The sequence below is a fragment of the Amaranthus tricolor genome, chromosome 10 (assembly GCF_026212465.1).
Source record: "Amaranthus tricolor cultivar Red isolate AtriRed21 chromosome 10, ASM2621246v1, whole genome shotgun sequence".
Taxonomy (NCBI): domain Eukaryota; kingdom Viridiplantae; phylum Streptophyta; class Magnoliopsida; order Caryophyllales; family Amaranthaceae; genus Amaranthus; species Amaranthus tricolor.
In genome coordinates this window covers 22,245,733-22,255,732 of record NC_080056.1, presented here as the reverse complement: position 1 = coordinate 22,255,732, position 10,000 = coordinate 22,245,733, and the positions used below count along the sequence as shown (strand labels likewise).

At 37.9% G+C, this 10,000-nt stretch overlaps 1 pseudogene; it reads left to right on the top strand.

Annotated features, from left to right (window-relative positions):
- LOC130825976 (BAG family molecular chaperone regulator 7-like) overlaps positions 1-6,666 on the top strand; it is a 9,263-nt pseudogene extending 2,597 nt beyond the window's left edge.
- The last annotated feature ends 3,334 nt before the right edge of the window (positions 6,667-10,000 follow it).

Here is a 10,000-nt window from a genome sequence, read left to right as displayed (position 1 = left end):
GTCGTTTCCAGTAATAATCATATCATCTACATAGATGATTAGACATGTGATCTTTTCTTGTCGACGTTTGAGGAACAGAGTATGATCTGAGTTACTTTGTTTATATCCAAACTTCCTCATTGCTGCTGTGAATCTTCCAAACCATGCCCTAGGAGATTGCTTCAACCCATAGAGAGCCCTTTTTAGTTTACACCCTTCTCCTGGCTTATAATCACTTGAGAAACCTGGAGGAGCTTTCATGTATACTTCTTCCTCTATTTTCCCATGGAGAAACGCATTCTTCACATCGAATTGATGTAAGGGCCAGTCTTTATTTGCAGCAACAGAAAAAAGGACACGAATAGTATCAAGTTTTGCAACAGGAGAGAAGGTTTCTGAGTAATCAACCCCATAGGTTTGTGTATACCCCTGAGCTACAAGTCTGGCTTTAAACCTTTCAATCGTACCATCTGCTTGATATTTTATAGTGTACACCCATTTGCAACCTACCGTTCTTTTTCCTTCTGGTAACTTACATTTTTCCCAAGTTTCATTTTTGTTTAGGGCAGATATTTCTTCTTCCATTGCTTTCTTCCATCTAGGATTCTGTAGGGCTTCTTCAATATTTCTAGATATGTTATTGGAGTAAAGAGCAGCATTAAAGGCAACAGCTGAGAGAGAGAGGTTGTCATTATTTTCTTTAAGAGGATATTTCGATCTTTGTGCTTCGAACTCTGGATCATATCTCTTAGGAGGTATACCCCTCGTACTCCTAGGTGGCAACTCATACCTGTGTGGCAACTCCACATCTGCAAGATTATCATCAGTAATGTTTTCATCAATTTCAGGATCATTAGAATTTACCTCCTGTAACTCCTCTGGATGCTCAGTGGGTTGGACATCAGTCTGAAGAGGAGATACTATGTTTTCAGTGATAACATCAGTGGTTTCACCTACTTGCTCTTTTGGTTCCTGATCAATAGTAACTGGATATAACAACCAGCTCAAGTCATCACTAGTATTCTCCCCCTGAGGACGAGGCTGGGTATAATAATAAGACTGTTCAAAGAAATCACAGTCCATGGTAGTATACATCCGATTATGCACTGGATCATAACACCTGTATCCCTTCTGTTGTATCCCATATCCCACAAATATACACTTAAGAGCTCGAGGTTCGAGTTTGGTTCGGGTGTGTGGAGGAAGATGTACATAAACCACACATCCAAAGACACGAGGTTGGAGAGAATGGGAGGGAGGTATAGAGACAAAAGAGGCTAAGGTTGCAAGGGGGGTTTTATAGTGGAGAGGTTTGGAGGGTAGACGGTTTGTAAGATAGGTGGCAGTGGCAACGGCTTCAGGCCAAAAAAAGGCAGGTGTATTTGACTCAAGGAGGATAGCCCGAGTAATATCAAGAAGAGTACGATTTTTACGCTCAGCCACTCCATTTTGTTGAGGTGTATATGGGCAAGAGGTTTGATGTATCATGCCATGATCCGAAAAAAAACGTTTCATGGAAGAGTTAACAAATTCTCCTCCATTATTAGAACGTATAATTTTCGGGGTGGCTTGAAATTGGGTATGAAGCATATTACAAAAGGTAACAAACACAGAGAAAACTTCAGATTTGTGTTTAAGAAAATAAACCCAACTCATACGAGTGCAATCATCAACAAACAAAATATAATAAGAATAAGTACTAGTAGCAAAAACAGGGGCTGGTCCCCAAACATCTGAATGTATCAAAGAAAAAGGTGTACTAGCACGAGAAACACTTGGTAAGTAAGAATGTCTATGGCTCTTAGCCAACACACAAGTTTCACAATCAAGAGTTAACATTTTATTCTTAATTGAAGGAAACAAAAAATTTAAGTAAGCTAGGGAAGGATGACCAAGACGTCGATGCCATAACCAGAACAATTGATCAGATGAACCACGAGCAAGCAAAGCTTGGCCTTTTTGAGTCGTCTCATCAACATAGTATAAGCCTCCTCGTTCAGTACCATGTCCAATGATGGTCCCGGTCTGAGCATCCTGCACAACACAACCAGTGGAAGTCATAAGAATAGTACAATTAAGTTCTCGAGTAAGCTGACTAACAGAAAGTAACTTATGTGATAGACTCGGAACCAATAAACAATTTTTTAAATGCATAGAGGGAGACACATGAATAGAACCGGCACTTTGAACTTTGACACACTCTCCATTAGCAGTTTTAATATGAGATCGATGGATGGGTTTGTGTTGGGCCAAATCTTGTGGGTCGAAGGTCATGGTGTCGGTAGCTCCACAATCAAAAATCCAAGGTGAATTATTAATTATGGGGCTAGGTATTTGGATTTGTGGGTTATAAGTGGGCCGGTTTTTATGCTCATGGTTCAAAGGGTGAGAATTTTTATTTTGAATTTTTTTATAAATGGGCCGTGGGTTTGGAATGGGCCGTGGGTTTGGATTTGTGAGGTGATTAGGGTTTGTGGGTGTGCTACTATAAAAAACTAAATGAGGCAAGTTTTTCTTCACTCCCTCATTTGTGGCCGGTTCCTTCTCCCTCTTTCTAGAACATGAGTTTCTCTCTCCTTCCTTATTTCTGGTTCTTCCCTCACGAGTCTCTTCCACGGTTTCTCCCTTATACAAACCTCCATGGTTGAGATCCTCTTCGCCGGTAACTTCTGCGGTACTAAGGAGGGCTTTGCCGCCAGCCCGGTGCACCGGTGTCTTGGTGGCAGCCTTCTTTTTCTGTAGATCTTCCCACCAATCCGGATAACCTACGAGCTTGAAGCAAGTGTCCTTGGTGTGTCTCGAACCACCACAGTGAGTACACTTCAGGTTTGTTCTATCCTCTCGCCGGAATGATGGTTTTTCCGACCGGTGATGTGCGATGAGGCCACAACCAATTTCTGAGGGGTGGTGCCCCGATGATGATGTGTGGACCATAATTCCACGCCTCGAGATCTCCCTTCGAACCGCCGCATACGCCATGTCTAACGTTGGAAGAGGAACTTGATTTATGAGATCTCGTCTTTCCTTATCAAGAGTTTCATCTAGCCCGGCCAAAAATTGGTACAATCTCTGAGTTTGAATAAATTTATTGAAAATGGTAATATCCTCATCACTTTTCATGGGATTCGGTTGCCTCCGATCTATTTCTTTCCAAATAGTATTTAGTTTACTAAAGTAAACCTCAATCGTGTCATTATTCTGTTTTATTGTGCTTGCCTTTGTACTGAGATCGAAAATTTGGAGCTCGTCTCTTCCACTGCCAAGAAGGGTTTCAATACCCTTCCATAAATCCCATGCTGTATTATAATCTAAGAATTGATTAACTAAATCAGAGTCAATATTTGTGATAATCCATGAAAGAACTATCGGATCTCTTTGCCTCCATTGTCTATAACTCGGGTCTGCAGGTGTGGGGGGGGCGGCAATGATGTGTTTGAGCCGTCCTCTGCTGTCTAAGGCTATGTGCATTAGTTTGCACCATTTTGTATAGTTGTGGTAGGTTAATTTTTCGGATATTTTGAGATCTGGTATTGAGTGTTCTGGTTCTGGTTCTGGTTCAATTTTGTTGGTTTTGTTCATCTGTTGAAACAGGCGAAGCACATGCTCCATCTGTGCCATGGTTAATGTCTGGTTTTCTGTAATTTCGGAATCTGCCATAGGTAAGGTAAGGTTTAGAAAAATAAAGGTAGATGATGAGGCCAAAAAATGTTCGACAGCCCTGGAACACCTTTCGGCTCTGATACCATGAAACAAAGAAATAAGACAGATTTTAGGTTTTGAATACTTCTTGTATTGAATATGATCAAGACCAATGTCAAAATATATACACAGCTATGGAGACCAAGAAAGGAAAGAAAATAAATACAAAATAAGAATATTTCTGAATATCCTAAAATATGTTTAAAGAATATTTTCTAAATATTTTCTAAATCTCCTAAATATGTTAGCTTTCCTACACCATGAAGTGATGAAATTGAGTATTCTGCTGCAGAGACTTAATAGTGGTGGTTTAGAGACGATGGCACATGGGGGGTCGACTGTCTATTCTTACGACCTATTTTTTTTTTTTTTTATTTAGCCCACACAGATGTTTCGATTATCTTGCTAATATTACTTCATAATTTACTGACCTCCTTTATCTTTTATTTTCTGGCTTCGCCCCTGAGTTCTCATGTGGATTTGCAAAAATTGTATACACAAATGACGCTATTCCAAAGTCGTATTGTGAGCTAGATGTAGGTCCTTACTCGTTGATATGTCTATGTGGTGCGAAGTTCCATCCATCGAATCATATCTACTCCGTATCTTTCCATTATTTTGATTGATGATTTTGGGCAGTCTAAGTTGATTATGATTGGGCATCTTTCTTCTGGTTGTCTTTGTTGCTTCCATTGAACTCTTTTAATTACACAAGCAAGAATGTATATAATGTACTATACAATACTGTATTGATTGCAATCGGCCTTCAGTAAATGCAGTGTAACAGTTTTGATGGAATTAGTATAATATAAATGTAACAATGATGTAAAATATGATATAACAAGGGAAATTAAGTTGTAAATTGTATTGATAGGCCATTCATTACTCTATCTTGAAGAAGTGATATTGTGGAAAAAATGATAATAAAACTTGGTGTGATTTTGGAGATGTGACTTACCTAGCACAAGGGCGGATCTAGAAAAGGAAAAAAAAAGTGATAAATACTTCTACTATTTTTTATTCCAAATTTAAGTGATGTCACTTGACTAGCATGACAACCTTTTCCTCCGCCACTGAGGTAGGAAAGAAAAGTTGTGTATAATTTAACTTTTTATGAGCAAATTTTCATGATCATGGGATGACATAGTATATTTTACAAAAATATACACTACAATCGTCAGCATTACCTTTATCTAATAACAATAACCAAATAGACCGTATAGATATTTCAGTTTCTGGTAGATTTAGACCCTATTCTGCTGTGAATTATAATCATTTCCCATTCAACTGCCTTTTGGTTTCTTCTTGTCGTATTCTCTACCTCTCTAGAATTGGTAAATACTTTAAACTTTGTTTGCTGTATCATTTTATGTGTTTCTGTTCCAATGTTTAGCTGTTCTTTTAGTTGTAACCTCTTTTTTTCTGTGAACATGTATCAATTTATCTTGATTAAAAGATCTCATTGAGAGAACTGAATTTAAAGCTCATGTTTTGTTGTGTTATGCCAGGCTTTTGCCAAAAGAACTGGCAATGACAAGGGTAAAAAGAAGGAAATATCAGTCTTAGATGCAACCGTTCTGATCCAGTTGAGCTTCAGGGCTTACCTTACTCGTAGGTCTCAGGCTCTTTGGGCACTTAGAGATCTGGCTGTTGCAAAATCCAAGTTGAAGGAGCTCAGGTTATTGTTTCACAACTTCTCTTACTGTAGTCGTGTTTCTGGCGACACTGAGGAACGCCAAAAATTCTCCGAGAAAATTATTGTCCTTCTCCTCACTGTCGATGCTATCCAGGTGAGAACTTGTTTCACCCACGTCATGATGTTGCTTACTTCTATCATGAGATTCTGCCTTTTCTAAGATCGGAAAAACGAATAAATTCTGATTGACTAACCAAAATGTTGGGAATCTTTGGGCTTTTATTTAAGATGAAATCTTGGGTTTTGAAAGAAGCATTTAAGTTCCAGAAACAAAACGAAATAATTGAGGGATCATGGCATTTTTTACAATTTTTCTTTAGAAATTCAGTATAATTTAATGGTTGGGTTTGGGCATTCCTTGGTTTGGCTCCCTTCAAACATGGAAACAAATGGGAAAATAGGTAGAAATAGGAAAAGAGCTGAAACCAGAATACTCCTATGTAATTAGCTGACTTTTCGTATCTTTTCAAATGATTTTGCATCCTAAAAACCAAACGTGGGTGCTACCTTTGTTTGATGCTTTCCAGTAATACATGCTGCCTTTTATGGTATTTAGCAGGGTGTTGATCTGATGGTGAGAGTGGCAAAGAGATCAATGGTGGACGAGCTGGAGGCAATGCTGGATGTGGTGGACCCCCAACCTGGTGGGAGATGCTTTTCAATGAGGCGGAGAACTTTTGCCATGCCAAGTGGAAGCATCCAAAAGGAAAGTGTAGAAGGTGTTGCTCAGGTCGTCCAAATGCTCAATGAAGAAAATGGAACCTTGAAGCGTGCGTATAATCAATTGATTGTTTAAGAGCTTGCAGTCTTAAACGTTTTGCCAAGGAAGCGGCTTGGTTTGTAATTGTAGGTGTAGTTTTATTTTTATGATCGGGGATATTTCAAGCACCGCTTTCGCCTTTCAGTTTTCAATGTTGAGCCATGAGAGTTATGTTCTAGTAGAAATTGTGTAATGTTCTGAGTTGCCAAATTTGAGTTCAAGCATTGATCTCTTTCAACTTGAAAAACATGTTGTTGCCCTGTATTTGACCAATTGACCCGCCCCGCTCTGATCTAACTCGCACATCAACCAGGTCTACTTTCAACTTTTCAAGTATAAAAAGTTGATCATACATTAATTTAAAATTAAGGGGTTCATGATAGTAAGTACTTAACTTTTCATTGAATTGCAATTATTACTCTACCTCTTCCTTCGAATTTTAATTTTGTGCGGGATACTAGACTGATAATAATAATATGGCATTTTAGTCATAAAAATAAAGACATTTTAGGCCTTGTTACAAGGGGTAGCAACTCGATTCAAATCTAACCCCGTCTTATCGCAATTCGAAAAAAATAATTTAATTTGAAATTATAAAAATAACTACGACTCCGATTTAGAGTTGGATGTCATTAAAAATCTGACAAATCAACATGATTAGAGTCCAACTTCGCTACAATTCGACATTCGAATTGAATTTATTCAAATATTATGTCTAGTTTATTTTAGACAAATTTGTATTTTTTAAAATTGATTCGTATAAACATTCCTATTTTCGGTTGTTGTTTCTACGTTCATCATTAGAGGTTTATTTATTAAACCCTATCATAGAAAGATTTTTCCGAGACACCACCATTGTGAAAACTTTTATGTGTCTATTTGAAAGACATCATTGTTGTGAGTTAGCTTTTAGTAATTTAGTAGAGTTTGGAAAAATCATAGCATATTTGAGTCATTAAGTTGAAGTGAACGAACTATATTTAATTAATAAGTAGAATTTGGTTAAATCATTGTTTATATGAATAACAACTTCGCCAAAGGTCGATCCAAGAGTTTGAGACACCATAAAGTAGGACGGCATAAAAGTCGAGTTTGAGTCGGAGGCAGAGGTGATAAAATATATCACTTTTATGTTGAGCAATGTTGAAGCATGTATAATTTGATCCATAGTCCAGTCAGCTCGTTCAATTTCTTATAAATGAAATTTTTTGAAACGTAGATATGTGGGCTTTAATCCATGTTTTTGTAATTTTGAATATTGATCAGGCCTTTGTGCCGTTGTAAGTATTAGCTTTAACTTTGTTCTAGATTTGTTTTGATAATTTTTCTTGTTTGATCATTCGGTTGATGATTTGGATGATGGGTCAATCAACATTGATTCCTTGATTCTAAATGATTTTGCTCCGCTATCAATCACTCGAAACTAAGATAATATGAATCTAACGATTTGAAATCATTGCAGGTATATTGAATGCAACAACTTCACTGAAAAAAGTATGTGAAAATAATTCCGTAACTAACACAAATGACTGAATTGAATTGGAAATTGAAGAATCACAATGATGAGGACGATAGATTAAGTGAAAATTGAAAATTGACCTGAGATGGTGCGGATAATTGATGATGATGATGCGAGAAAATGCTGCCTAATGAAGATCTTGATGTATGGGCATTTGCGAAACTTGTTAAATGAAATACTTCTTCAGATGATCTCTATGCTACTGGACGTCGTAACTTTTTTCCTTCTTTATCTTTTGACTCTAAAGTGTCTGGTCTTATGATGCGGTAATTTTGAAGGGAACATCCCTCTTAGCCCCAACTTCACCTTTTCCAGTGAACTTACCCGTGGGTTCAATTTTCCGCAAGATTAAATCCCCCACTTGTAGATTCCTCGTTTTAACATTGTGAATAAACTGACAAGTCATTCTTTGTTGCTGAGCAATGGATCTCATAAGAGCATTTCCTATTGTTTCTGGGAGCTGGTCCAATTTAACTCTTTTTCACTCATATTTTGCATCATGTGAGTAGTAGGTGATTCGAGTTGAAGGTATTCGATCGAGTCTCTACTGGGAGGACTACTTCAGAGTCTTAGACTAAAGAGAATGTATTATGACTCGTTGCATCTTTGACGGTGGTACGGGATGCTAATAAAATGCCTTGTAATTTTTCATCCCATGATCCATTGGCCCCTTCTATCTTCTTAATGATACCATTCAGGATCTCTTTGTTAGCGGACTCGACTTGGCCGTTTGTTTGTGGACGAGACACAGAGTTGAAATATATCTAGATGTTGAACTTGTCACAATACTCCATGGTGTTCTTACTGGTGACTTGTCAACCATTATCAGTAATGATGACTTAGGCAATGTCGTACCTTGTTATTATATTTCGCCAAATGAAATGGAAAACTTTGTTATCAGTGATGGTGTTGAGTGCTTCTGCTTCTACATACATAGAGAAATGATTGATGGCTACAATGATGATTTTTTTTAACCCTATGATGGTGGAAATGGACCAAGAAGATCTATTCCCCCCTTATCAAATGGTAACACGACCTGTATAGTAGTGAGATAGTTGGTATGCTTCCTGGCAACCTTAGAGAAGAATTGGCATCTTGAACACCTAAGTATCAATATTTCCGCATCATCCCTAAGGGAGGGTCAATAATAACCGCTTTTAACGACTTTGTTAATGATAGTTCTACGACCTTAGTGGATCCCCTATTCTCCTTCATGAATTTCCGGAGGATGTAGTTTCCCTCTTATGGGATTACACATTTCAAAAGTGGATGAGTATACAACTTCTTATAAAGTGTCCCTTTACGAAATTCAAATCACTTTACCTTGTTCAAAAGCAGTGTTGCTTCATGTTCATCATCTAGCAAAATGTTGATTTGTAGGAACTTGACATAGGGTTCCATTCATGTCTCTGATCAATCAGCAGTTGAGACTTTTAGATTGATATTAGGGTTCGGTAGCACTTCCCAAATTATGTCTCGAGCATTTGATGATTCGCCAGAACTTACCAACCTTGCTAGTGAGTCAGCTTGTGCGTTCTCAGATCTAGGTATCTATACATGTGTGAACTGATCAAATTTTGTGATGGATTCCTTTTAAACGTTATAGATACGTTTTCATGCTCTCATCCTTCACTTCAAATTCTCCATTTACTTTCCCTACTATCAGTTGTGAATTAGACAAGGCGGCTAAGATTTTAGTCCCAGCTTTGTAACAAATGTTTAGCCAAAAGATTAGAGCTTCATATTCCACTTTATTATTAAATTCTGCAAACTTGAATCGCACTACTCTTTCCAATCTAACCCTAGCAGAGGATACTATAAGTAGGCCAGCTCTACGTGTGTACTTTGTGGAGAGCCATCTCCATGTAGCTTCAACTCAAGACTAGGGTAAGCAGGACTTTGCCACGTGCTCTCGGCTCTGAAGTCAGCCAAGGTTTGAGCCTTGATCGTAGTGGAAGGTTCGTATTCAATTCCAAAATTCGCCAATTGGTTTGCTCAGTTAGTGATACGACTAGATTGATTTTTTCCTTCTAAGAGTTTCTTTAAGGGTTGGTTTCACCCGGATTTTGTGTGAATGAAAGTAGGGTTTCAATTTCCTACTGGCCTTAACAACGGCAAACAATACCTTTTCCCATTCATTATAGTTTCCTTTTGAGCCACGAAATGCATGAGTCACGTAGTAAACAGGAAGTTGCTTCTTTTTCCTATCAACAACTAAATTCTTGGACAAAGAGTATTCCATTACACAGGCATACAAAGCTAAGGTTTCTCCTTGAATGTGGGATACTAACTTGGGCAAGGAAGCCAGGTACTCATTCAACTTGTTGAAAGATTCTTCTGCTTCTTT